Genomic DNA, 14,244 nt, shown 5'->3' on the forward strand with positions numbered 1-14,244 from the left:
TGGACTATTTTTTTTTGCTTCATTTTCTGCTCATATGTTTTTCTGCCTTTCCATATTTGTGTACCCTCTGCCTGTTTCTTCTGGTCTCTAACCCTGCAAAATGCACTCAGCCTCCTGGATCAGAGATGGAAAGAGTCTTGTAAGCTTAGAAACAATAAATTCCAGATTGGGGATGAGACTTACTCATTGGATAAAAACATGGTTTTGGACTCTGGTGGAGTTCAGGATTCCTCTCCAGATATGTTTTTTAAATGTTCTGGAGTTATAATTTTAGATTGTAATGCCTTTTAAATGTTGGGCCCATCCAAAACTTTTAGAATAATACAGCTTGAAAGCGATGTGTTAGTTCTGGAAGTTTGCCTGGGCTTCAGCTGCTGGAGGATGGGCCCATCCTGATGGAATCCCTGAGGGCCGAGAATAGGATAAATAAAAAGAAACAGAATCAAAGAGAATTTGGTCCATTTATAGTGAGATTATAAAATAATTTCAGAAAGTAATTTAAATTTCACTCATCTGTTGTAATCAGCCTATGAAGTTTGACTTTTTCTTTCTGAGTTCTTTTAGGTCACTGCATTTTATTAGAAAGTCATCTGTTTTAGTAAGATTTTCTAACTAGATAATACAGGTTTGAAAAGTGTATTTTTTGAGTTTCAAGAAATATCCTTAGTATTTCATGCTCTATCTTAAGGATGTTTGTGTTTAATCTCACTTTTGTTATTTATTATACTTACCAGCTATTTATCAGATAAGTTTTAAAAGGCTCTTGGATTTTTATTTCCAATTTCTATTGTTTTTCAATTTCTAATTCATTAATTCCTGTTCTATCACTGTTTACAATTTCTGATTTTTCTATCATTTTGGTTATTTTTTCTAATTTCTTAATTCTTGAATTCTTAATTAAAAAATTTATTTTTTTATTTATTGAAAGCAATGAGATTTGAATTTACCTTTATTATCTGGCAATTATTGATAGAAAGTGTGACCAGAAAATGTCTCCTTTTAGGAACTTATACTTTTCTTTGTGATCTAGGGTATGATGAATTTTTTATAAACATGTCATGGTTACTTGAAAAAAACATATATTCTCTCAAGTTACACATTTTGATATTCATCTATAAAATTAACCTTACATGTTACATTATTCAATCCTCTCTACCTTCCTTTGTTCTAGTCAATTTAATCTAGCAGAGACTGAGAGCTATGCTAAAGTCTCCCTTTTTGTGTGATGCAGTTATTCATGAATTCCAAAGTCAATTAAAAAAAAATTTTATTGACATAGAGTTGATTTACAATATTGTGTTAGTTTCAGGTATAGAGCAAAGTGAATCAATTTTATATATATATATATATATATATATATATATCTCCATTCTTTTTCAGATTCTTTTCCCATATAGGTTATTACAGAATACTGAGTAGATTTCCCTGTGCTATACAGTAGGTACTTGTTAGTTATCTATTTTATGTATAGTAGTGTGTATATGTTAATCGCCATCTCCTAATTTTTCACTTCTCCCCATGTTTCCCCTTTGGTAACCATAAGTTTACTGTGAGATCTGTGAGTCTGTTTCTGTTTTATAAATAAGTTCATTTGTATCATTTTTTATCAGTCCACATGTAAGTAATATCATATGATATTTGTTTTTCTCTGTCTGACTTACTTCACTTAGTATGGTATTTAAAACATAAATATTAATGACCGTTATATCTTTGTTATGAAGAACAACCTCATTCACCTGTGAACTTCTTTTGTCTTGAATTATCCTTTGTCTATTATTAATAACATCTTTTCCTCATTTGTATTTACTTGATGAATCATTATACATCATTTTATTTTTAAATTTTATATGTAATTTTGTTGTAGTTTTAGCTAACAAATGGTATATAGTTGGGCTCTACAGTTTTGTGTTTTGTGGTGTTTTAACACAATCTATAAATCCTTGTATTTCAATGTAAACATTTAACCTTGTTGCATTTTAAAATAATATTTTTATTTTGAAATCTTTTTTATATATTTAACTTCTTTTTTTATTTTATTTTTTGGCCACACCACGCAGCATGTGGCATCTTAGTTCCCAGACCAGGGATCCAACCCACACCCCTCTTCAATGGAAGCATGGAGTCTTAACAACTGGACCACCAGGGAAGTCCCCTGAAGTAGTTTTAGACTTACAGAAACATTGTGAAACTAGAACAGATTCCCACTTCCCCTACTCAGTTTCCCTATTATTAACTATTATTAACATAGTACATAACTAATGAACCAATATTGACACATTATTGTTAAAGTCCAATTTTTCTCAGATTTCCTTAGTTTTACATGCTGACCTTTTTCCGTTCTAGACTTCATCCAGGATACCACATTATGTTAAATTGTTATGTCTCCTTAAGCTCTTCTTGGCTGTGACAGTGTCTCAGACTTTCCTTGTTTTTGGTGGCATTGACAGTTTTGAGGACTACTGGTCAGATATATTGCAGAGTGTCTCCCAATCAGGATTTGCTTGATGTTTTTCTTAAACTTAGATTATAGGTTTTGGGGAGGAAAACCACAAAAATAAAATTCCATTCTCATCACATCATGTCAAGGGTTCATACTATTAACATGACTTATCTCTGTTGATATTAACCTTGATTACCTGATTAGATAGTGTTTGTCAGCTTTCTCCAGTGTAAAGTTACCCTTTGATTTCCTTTTCCATATTGTACTCTTTGGAATTTAGTCTCTATGTGCAGCCCACTCTTAACGGGGAAGAGGTAGACTTCATCTCCCTGAGGGTAGAATGTTTACCTAAATTGTTTGGAGTTCTGCACAGGTGATTTGCCTATTCTCCCCCATTTATTTATTTATTCAGTGACTTTTTTTTTCATATCAGTATGGACTCATAGGTTATTTTATAATTTGTGTTAGTTCAATGTTATTTTGTTTATTCTGTTGCTGTAATCTTTGCAGCTTTGTCTGTTTAGAGTTCTTTCAGTTGGCTCATGTGCCGCTTTGACAAACCCCTATTACTGTTTCGTTTGTTTGTTAGTTTAGCACTTTCTTACTTTCCGATACTTTAAGATGCTCTCAACAAAAATCGGATCCTATAATTTATTTTTTAGAAACCCTTCATATAGTTTTGTTCCCCTGACTTCTGAAATTCTTCGCATCACTCACGTGGCTCCTGTGTAAAAAGTGTGAACCTAAAAATCCATAGATATGACAACTAACTTTGTCAATAAAAATGAGATCAACAGCTCAAATTTGAATCATTTCATAAAATGCAACTAATTAAAATGCTCTGACCGCAAAGTAATTGGTCAAAATTCCAAACCTTTAAACTACTTGATCATGACAGTATTTCATTTTATTTTCAGTTTGCTAAGAGTACCTGTTGGTCAAAATAAGAATTACTGTAGTTCTAGGAGACTTTAAAACAAGTCTAGAGCAAATAAAGAAATAAAATAACCCAATTGTACTGGTACTACTTCAAATTGTAGTATAAGTATTTAATACATATTTACTCTATTTGTTTATGTTTTGTTATTTTATACGTGTGAAGTGTTTATATGAGTCAGTCATAAATATATAATCACCATTTAAATTATTAAAGTGAATTTAATTAGTTTTGTAGTCAATGTTTAATCTTTTAAGAAAAATTAAATTTGTGTCTTGTTTTAAAGAAAAAGATGCTCCAGACTTACCTTGTATATTTCTTGCCCCAGTCCTAAAATCAACAATTTCTCAGGAGTCCTGCTTCCTTTAACTGGAGAATGGTATTAGAATCCAAGATCTAGATTCTAGACCCTCTAAGCAGACAAACAAGGAAATATGTGTCATTTATTTATTTTTAACTTTTAAAAATTTCTGTAATGATTATAGATTCACAGGAAGTTGAGAAAACAGTACATAGATCCCTTGAATTCTTTGCCCAGCTTGCTTCAACTTCTATAACTGTCAGCTTCTATAACTATAGTATAAGCTAACCTGGGAAATTGGCATTGCTACAATTTCATTAACTAGACTACAAACTGTATTCAGATTTTACCAGTGTTTTACACGGACTCATTTGAGAGTATGTGTGGATATACAATTCTGTGCAATTTGATCCCACAGGTAGGTTTGTAGAACCACCACCACAATCAAGATATAGGCCTGTTTTCTCACCCAGAGGAACTCCTTCGTGCTGCCCCATTATAGTCACACCCACACTCCCAGCCCCATCCTTGTCCCGGGAAACCACTGATCTGTTCTCCATTTCTATAGTTTTGTCATTTTGAGGAGGTTGTATTTAGAATTATGCTGTGTAACCTTTTGGGATTGGCTTTTTTCACTAAGCATCATACCTTTAAGATCTTTCCAAGTTGTGTTCATGACCTACTTTTTCCCTGTTCATTGCTGAGTAGTATTCCATGGCATAGATATGCCAGGGTTTGTTTAACCATTTACCCACCAAAGGACATTGGATTGTTTCCAGTTTGGGACTATTGCAAATAAAGTTGCTATATATATTCATGTACAGGTTTTTGTGAAAAGAAGTCTTGACTTCTCTGGGATAAACATCCAAGAGTGCAATTGCTGGGGTCATACTATAAGTGCATGTTTGATTTTATAAGCAACTACCAAACTACAGTCCAGAGTGATTGTATCACTTTACACTTCCATCAGCAATTCAAACCAGATCTACCTTTTCCACATCCTTTTTAGCATTTTATCTTATCTTTTAAAAAGTTTTAGTCATTCTAGTGGGTGCATAGTGATAGACCACTGTGGTTTTCATTTGTATTTCTCTAATAGCTAATAATGTTGAATATCTTTTCAGATCCTTATTTGCCATTCATATCTCTTCTTTAGTGTTTTTTAACTGTTGGTTTTTTACTGTTGAGTTTTGAGGGTTCTTTATATATATTCTATATAGAAGTCCATTGTCAGATGAGTGGTTTGGTAATATTTTTTCCCAAACTGTAGTTTGTATTTTTGTCCTCTTAACAGGGCATTTCATGGAACAAAAGTTTTTAATTTGAAGAGGTCTAATTAGTCTATATTTAATGGAATTTTTTGTTGTCATATCTAAGAGCTCACCTAGTCTTAGGTCTTAAAGATTGTCTCCTACTTTTTATTCTAATAGTCTTATGGTTTTATGCCTTACATGTAAATTTGTGATTGTTGATATTTATTTTGAAGACATATATTTTAGTATCTTCTGTCATCTTACTTTGTGCATTATTCCTTTGGTTTCTTTTGATTTTTTCCTTCTTTTTTCCCTCCTATATGAGTTAGCTGATCTACACATTACATTTAGGCTATATAATTTCAATCTGCAAAATAATTGACTGTACTTTCCTAATTATTAATACTAATAAAGAAACTAAATCCAATAACTTTGATCTATTTAAAATTTAGCCTGCTCCTAATTTTTCTCTTTCCTCACAAAATTATTATTCATATTATGTATCTTCTTTTGTAAGAATATACTTTTTGACATTTGTCTTACATTTTATAACCATAACAATTAATTAGATAATTCTATATTTACTTAGTTTTATTGATGATTAATAATTCTATTTTAAACAACTATCATTATTTTTAATCATTTCATTCATTTCCATCATTATTCATTATCTCCTCAATTCTTTGAGTAATTTTAATTCATAAGAGATAAATTGGTGGTTAAATTTCTGAATCACATCTAAAAGTAACTTTTTCTGACTCTCACATATGAATGCGAACTCTTGGGGATATGAAATTCTTAGGGCTCTATTTTTTTCTTTTGTTTTGTTCTTGGTTTTAGTATCCTGGAGACATTCTATGATTTTTTGATATTTGGTGATGTGGAAGAGAAAACTGAGGATACGTGAAGAGTGTCAGATGAGAAATCTTAAGTAAACAAGAGAGCTGAGGGCCCTGAAAGGAAAGGAAGTAGCAAGTTCCAGGAAGGAAAACAAAATCAATAATTAAATGTTGCCCCAAAGGTCAAGTAGGTTGATCACTGACAAAAGTTATTGGATTTGCAATTAGAAAATAATCTTAACCTTTGAAATAACAATTTCAGGGAAATGTTGAAGGGGGAAGCCTATTTCTGAGCCCTGGGAAGAACCTTAGAGATCATCTAGTCCAAAGTCTTCTGTTAGTCAGGGAAATGACTTGTCCAATGTCGTTAACAGACACCAGGGCCTGACTCCTGCTTCAGTGCTCTTTGTATCTATGACAAGACTTGGAGTGAAGAAATTAAGCCTACAGAGAAGAAGCAGAAGAGGTGGTCTGGTGGAGGGAAGGAAGCAGCAACAAACAGCAGTTGAAAGGGGTGAATCCAAAGACATGGATCTCTGAAGGAGGTGGGTAAAGCAACATGAGAAAGAGAGAGAGCGATAGAGAGCGAGACCGAGAGCGAGAACAAGAGAGAGAGAGAGAGAGAATGAATACCTGGGATGTTCATGTCTGATAGACTTTAGATCAGAGACCAAAAAAAAAAAAAAGGCTCCAAAGAACTCACTTATCCAGGGTCAAAATGGAGGCTAAAACAATTGCTTTGCTAGAACTGGAAGACAGGAAAGGAACATGAATACAGGTTGTATCTAGAAAAGGCCACTTAGTACTTTAAATTTGTGCCCTCTCCTGTGGAATCACAGGTGCCACTGAAGGGTTTCAACCACAGCTGAGTTGATAGAGCAGCTTCATTATAGTCATTGCATTCCTCTGTTGCATGTGGCAGATATCCTAAAAACCCTTCTGGCATCAAAGCCAAGCGATGCACCTAAACTCTGTGGATTGGACCACAGTGGGACGTATGGAGGAAAGCAAGTTCTACTTAAGTTATCAGAGTGAAAATAGGTACAAAATATAGAAAAAGCCTTCAGTAGAATATGAATATATACATATTATATATATAATATGTACATATATACATATATAATACGTATATATTCATATATATTTTTTCACATATATATAGAGATGCAATGAACACAGTTAAACTCACTACCAGCTAGAGTCGATAATTTACCTCAGGTATTAGGCAATATCTATTTCACCATTCCTTTGATATTTTACTGTTTAATTTTCCCATTTTATATCATACTTAATTTTATATAACATCTTAAATCACACTGAATGTAGAAAAGCTATATCCCCTCCCTCCACCACACACGTACACATCAATAAAAGTGGAAGCATGAAAGTACATCAGACCAAAGGAGTGTGGCTCTTATCATTGCAGGGTCTTTGACAGTGGTGGATCTGTGCTGTCCTGCAGGCCACAAAGGGGCTGGGGTCAGTGATCTCTGCTGGATCCCCAGCAGCTCCAGTTTTTACCTGCTCTTAGCCAGCTAGTAAGCAAACTGAGACTGCTATCCATGAACATTTTTCAGCCTTTTGTCGTGTACTGTAATTTATCCCTGTCATTTAGACCCAGGCAGTGGTCTTTAGCTTATTTCTGAGATCTTATTACATTTTTTATTCATAGAGAAGTAAGATTTAGGTATCGAAGATCAATAGCGATCTCCATCATGCTTACATTTTTAATAAGAAAGATGTTGTATGAAGACAGACTGGTGTATTTGATTTGCTCAGCAGCTGGGCTCGTTTCAGACAGGTAAGACACTTTGCTTGCATTTCACTCTGTCTATTCTCTCCTCCAGTCTCTATGCAATATTCATCCCTCTGGGAGTGTGGTCTCTGGCACTGGCATATCATTTCATGCCTGCTTTGGTCCAGCCAGATGTCAAAGAAGGGAAGAAGTCTAATTATTGGAAGAGATCTTGAGAAGCAAAGAGTTCTAGGCTTTCTTTGGTGCCCTGCATTCCTGCTGTGGGGTGGGCTGTCTTGGCTCAGTCAATATCAACACCATCAACAAGAACAATAACACCAGGTGAATGTTTCCCATTTACAAAGCTCTTTTTCCCATACACTGAAGGTCAGGATTTCCTCTCCCAAATCCATCATTGTCCAGCACCAACTGCTACAGCTTAATATTCATGCTTCTTTCACACTGTAAGTTGTCTTACAACTTACAGTTGTAAGCACTAATTACTCTAGTGCTCTGTCCCACCCAAGGCAAGATTTTGTTTTCTCTTTTCCTCTAACATTTTCTGGAGGAAGTAGAGAAAAATCTCAGAGGTTGAGAACACTCAGTGTTCCTTGAGGTAGAAGGGCAAGAACAAAGAATAAAATTGCTGTCAAGAAGCAGGGCTGACTCTGCCATTGTCCTGTAATGACCTGACTCTGTAGTTGAGTGAAATCCTTCAGAGTTGTCTACAAATCTCTCATTGGCCTGAGATCAGGTGAGGCCAGCGGACAACTTTCCCAGTCTTCTTCTTAGTGGTTTCTGAAATCCACTCTCTCAGATCTTTTTTCACTCCTCTGACCAATTTTTCTTAGTTTTGTTTTCTCATACATTCTCCTCTGTCCCCATCCCTTAATGGTTGGACCCTCCAAGGTTCCATTCTTGGCCTTTTTATCAATGTACATGCTTTTGCTAAGCAATATTATCCTTTCCATCTTTTTCAACTACTCCTATAGGCCATTGACTCCTAAATAATTATCTTTAACTCTAACCACTGCTTGGGCATCCAGACTGAATTTGTGGTTCTCTACTTGATGCTGCCATTTTGAGCTGCCAGAGGCATTTTGAAACCAACATGTCTAGAGCAATTCAGTTTTCTTCCCCAAACTCTACTCCTACCCCTGTCTCTAATTGATTGGCAGCACTCAGGCAACCAATGTACATTATCTTCCCTTATCTCCATTTTCACCTCCCTTGCATCTGTCATATTTGCCTCCTTACCCCACATCAGGCCTCAGCTTTCTCTTGTCTTCACTGTTGTAAGACGAGAACAACTTGTCTTTCTACCTCCTAACAGGCCTTCCAGACTGACTGGACCAGGACACAAATATGATCCTGCTGTTGCTATAATAAGAAGCTTTGTTGGCTTCTTGATACTTTTAAGAGAAAATCAAACCCCTTAGTATGGTTCCAAGCCTCTCCCCAATTTCTGCAGATGCCCCTCTTTCTCAATATCATATCTTAATAGTCAGTCATGCCAAACAGTTTGCAGTTTGCAAACTATGACTTGTTATTTTATACCCATGAACCTTTACTTTTGTTTCTTCCTCTGCTGACTATATCCTCCCATTGGGTATCCCTCCTTCCCTGTCCACATGGAAAACACCACCTCACCTTCAAGAGTCAGCTGATGGTTACCTCTCCCTTGAATTCTTTCCTGGCTATACCACTTCCTCCCCTCCCCCTGGGTAGAATAATGCATTTCTCCTTTATAAACCCAGCAAAATTTCTACCATAGTGTTTCATTTAATTTATGACATATTTCTGTTTATAGAATATGTTAGTTTTCTTTGTATCCCTATAAATAGTGATAATAATAGCAAATAATTATCAAACACTATGTCTCAGGTACTGTTTCTTCCAATACAGTAAGTCCCCTACATACTAACTTTCAAGTTGAGAACTTTCAAAGATGAGAACGTGCATCTGGTTCCAGCAAGGAACAAGAACCTGTGCCATCAACCCATCAACATCAGGCATGAGTGAAATTGCGGTTTGCCCTCCATCTCCTATTGCTGCCAATCTTTCATCTCTACCATCTTCCCCCCCCCTCCATCCTCCAGTCAGTAACTCTTCTTGCCTGTTTACTCAATGCCAGCCCCTGTATGCCAGGTGTTGTACTGTACTACTGTACTTTTCAAGGTACTGTACTGTGAGATTAAAAATGTTTTCTTTATTTTTTGTGTTTGTTTTGTGTTATGATTTGTGTGAAAAGTATTATAGACCTATTACAGTACAGTACTATATAGCCAATTGTGTGATTTGGGTACTTAGGCTAACTTTGTTGGACTTACAAACAAATTGGACTTACGAACAAATTGAACTTATGAGTGCGTTCTCAGAAGAACTCATCTGTATGTAGGGGACTTATGGTACATTAATCTTTACACGAATTAACTTGATTAACCCTCACACAGCCCTACAATGTAGGTACTATATTGGCCTGATTTTAAAGATGAGGAAAGAGGCACAGAGTGTTAACATAACTTGTCTCAGTGTCACACAACCAGTAAGTGGCAGAGACAGGCTTTAGAACCATTTGGTCTGACTCCAAAGCCTGTGAGTTTAACCACTACATTTTACTGCCAATGTCTAGCATATAATATGCACTTAATGAGTGTTTACTGGATGAATTAATGAGATTAGATGCTTGGGAAAGAGCAAGATGGAGGCCAAAACCTATGAAGGGGAAGCAAAACTATGGGCTAAGCAGGGTCACGTAATCTATCAGGAGCATTAATCTTGGCTGGGAATTTGCAAAGATCAAAGCCTATGGACATATTCTGAGATGCAAACCAGGGATTTGGCAGGAAGGCAAGGTTCGAGTTCTAGAGCAAGCTCACAGCAGACCAGATGACTTCATGGGGTCCAGAGCTAGCACCATAGCAGTTCCTTTGAAGAACTGGAGCCAGACTCTGATGACCTCAGAGACAGTCACCTGACCACATGCCTGAGAATCAGCAAGTCGCCAGAGAGCCTCCTCCCTGCCTGTGCAGACCCCAGTGAGGGGAGCCCAAGCTCTCCATTGATTGTGAGCCCATGAGGGCAGGAAGGAGTTCTTGTGTGACTCTGAAGCTTTCAAGTCCAGCAAATGACTCATGGTCACCACCCATTAAGAGTAGCCTGGGGAAGCTGGGATAATGCCCAGTGACCTTTCTTCCTTCTGTGGTTGAGCTAGTGCCACTTGCTTCTCTGTGCCTGTCCAAGTCTAGATAGATTAAGCCCTGGTACTTTCCCCACTTCTTCCCAACCCTCTCTCGCCCTTCTGAATGCTAACTAATGGGCAGCCCAAACATGTTTCTCACAGTCTAATTAGCATCAACAATAGTTCAAGCTAATCTCCATAATTGATGGAGAGACAAGGCTATGACTGAGAGCATTATAAATGGGAACAATCGAATGTGATTGAGTCTGGAGCAGCCTCTATTGACGAAAGCTGGAGGGGGAACAAGTCAACTCATCCTCTATTCCTTTCCTTTCTCCTAACTGGGTCCCCCACAACCCTGGCCTCCCTTCAGGAAGCATGAATACAGAAGCGTCAGTCTCAGTCAGTCTCATCAAATCAGATTCCATCCACAATGCAAGCAGTGATCTCTTCCAGTGAATTACAGTTATTAGATTTAATTATATAATAATAGTTGCACAATGGCCTGGGACCTTTCCTCTTCTCCAACAATGCCTGTGCATCCACAGTGACAACATCCTTAGAATGGAACCACATTTTCTCTCCTTCCTTATTTCTTTCTTCCCCAAAATCACATTTGTTTTTAAAATTCTTCTCTTTATTGTTATTAATTTCCCCATTTCTTTCTTTTTTCCTTTCACCCTGCCTTCTCTCCTTCCTTGTTTCCATCTTCTCTTTCCTTTCACTTCCTTTCTCTCTCCCCTTCTTTTAGTTTCTCTCTCCTCCCTCTCCATTCTCCTCCCTCTCTTTTACAATTCTTTTGTAAAGACCAGGCTTCAGGAAAGCCACAGACATCTTGGCATTTACTCCTACCTCCCTTTACGCACTTGTGCAAGAGAAAAATGTGGTGATGACTTTGTCATCCATGGGGGCTTCTTTCTCTTTGGTACCACTTTAGCAGATGCCTTCCTGGTTTTACTCTAACATGACATCTCCAAGTCTTCATGAGATGATCCTTCCTTCCTTCATTTTTCCCTTCCTCTCTCCTTTCCTTCTTCCTTCTTCCCTCCCTTTTTCCTTTCAATAAATCCCTCAAATATACCAGGAACATATAGGTATAAAAATATATAGAAAACTATGAAACCAAAGCAGATCTACTTCACCTCTGAACTTACTATCTCTTTGCTAAATGAGCTTCTTTTCCAGCTAGATTATTCAGTAAGTGTTTCTGACATCCTGGGTTGGCTTTACATGTTGAAGTCTTTTTTTTTTCTTTCTTTCTTCCTTATTTCCTAGATGGAAATTGTCAACAAGTTAGGCTATGATATTTTTTTCATTTGAAATCCTCCTAATATTCTGCTCCTCTCCAGTCTCATGTCCACCAAACAAACCTGTCTCTAATCCACCAACAGGTTCTTGTTGGGGCCCAATTCCCAGCATTGCTCTGATGTCAAAAGTCAAGGGCCGAGTTCTAGACTCTAACAGGGTAAGACTGCTTTGTGCCCAATGAATGTGAGCTAAATGATAGGTTTTTTTTTTTGTATTCTTTACTTTGAAGAAAAATCCAGAAAACGTAGTTGTAATTATGCAAAGCTGAATGGTATACTCTTAAATGCAATCTATTCCAGTCTACAGCAACAACAGAGACAACAGGTGGATTATAATCTGGCTCTATCTTTGGACCTGTACCCAGACATATCCTGGGGACCTGATGAGAATTTCATAAGGAATATAAGGGCAGCATTTGGTGGCTTAGAAAGGGGTCAAATAAGACTAGGAAAAAATCAGAGGGAAGGGGCCAGTTTTCACTTTTATGTAAAAGCTATTAACTCTGTAAAGCAACAGAGGAACAGAAGGAAGAGAGAGAAAGAAGGGTGAAGTTTGGCCAAGGCAGGAGTTAATCTATGAGACCATGTTGGCACTTCCTTAAGATGAGGAAACATTTGGAGTTGGGAGCTTCTCTAGGAGGAAGGATGATTTATTTCCCCTTTCATTTATATATGCAACCCAAGTGTCAGCAAGATTTTTGGCATTCATATTACATACAGTTCTAGATATTTCAGCAATAATCTTCAAACACCATACTTCTGCTAGCATGTATTTGTAAAAGGCAGACTGCAACTGTGAAAAGAGCACAGGATTTAGAATCCAAAGACCCGGCTTCATGACATCACCACTTATTAACTGTGTGACCTGGAGCAAGACACAGTGTTTCTGTGCCTCGGGGTTCTCTCTGTAAGATGAAGATTGTAATAATGAAGATTAAAATAACATAAAATTATATTCATATTTATATCTATATGTTGCTTGACAGTACAGGTTTGTTGTGAGAATCACAAAATATATGATAAAGTGTTCTGTGAACCGTCAAATATTGTTTAATTGGTTATTGGTTGGTTATTGGTTGGTTATTACTTCATATCCCCCACAGAGCTCAGTTCTCCAGGTACTGGGCATGTATTAAGTTGCAGAGTAAATATGTTTGGACTGATTGATATCTGCTTCTATCACTTAATATAGACAAGAATAATTATGGATTAAAGTAACTGTTTCTAGTCTATGAAGGTCATATGACATCCCCCACACCCAGAAGTGTGGACCGAAGAAAACCAGTGTAAAGTGCAGCATGAGGATTATGGCTGGGTACACCACTGTCTGCAGCAATCCCAAGTGTGACCTATCTCAGTTAGCTGAGATTGTCTGCCTCCACATCAGAAGACGCACCCTACCTTGAGCTTTTGAATGCCTGTGTTTCAGTTTGCTTTAGCCCCTTGAGGGCACACACCTTACCCTGCGGTGTTTTAGTTTCCTGGGTACTATCTGAAATCTGCCCTCCACAAAGCAGGATGACAGTCTTTTTTCTTTTAATTGAACTATAATTGACTTACAATGTTATGTTAGTTTCAGCTGTACAGTAAAGTGATTCATATATATATACATATATGTATGTATATATATGCATAATACGCTTTTTCAGATTATTTTCCCATATAGGCTATTAAAAATAAGCATAGTTCCCCGTGCTATACAGTAGGTCCTTTTTGTTTAACTATTTTTTATGTAGTAGTGTGTATAAGTTACTCCCCAAAGTAAGGATGACAGTCTTGTTCATGTTTGTATTGACTGTATCTGGCCAGGCGTCTAGCGCAGCACAGGGACCCAGGTCACAGGTGTTACATTGAGTGAAATAAAAGTCATCTTGGCAGTAAAGTTTGCTAAGCAAGCTAAGAAGAAAGGTTGAGATTCCTCCTCTTTCCCTTGAGAATCAGAGTGATTGTCATTCAATGTAGATGTGAGCCAGGAGCAGAGAGTTCAGGTGTGACTGTGAGTAACTCCTTTCCATGGTCCACGTGTTACCACCTCTGGGAAGAGGGGAGGGTGTGTTACTCCTTCCTCAGTGCCCTCACCACCTTCTATTCTCCCATCCAATTTAGGGCCATCACAATGTACTGCTTACATACATAACACTCCTTAGGCTCTGGTGGCTTGAGGGGCAGGGATGGGACTGTTTCACCTCAGAGCCCACCCAGTCCAGTCTTCTGCTTCCAGACGGGGTTCATACCTGCACACACCTCCAGG

The sequence above is a fragment of the Lagenorhynchus albirostris genome, chromosome 7 (genome assembly GCF_949774975.1).
Source record: "Lagenorhynchus albirostris chromosome 7, mLagAlb1.1, whole genome shotgun sequence".
Lineage (NCBI taxonomy): Eukaryota > Metazoa > Chordata > Mammalia > Artiodactyla > Delphinidae > Lagenorhynchus > Lagenorhynchus albirostris.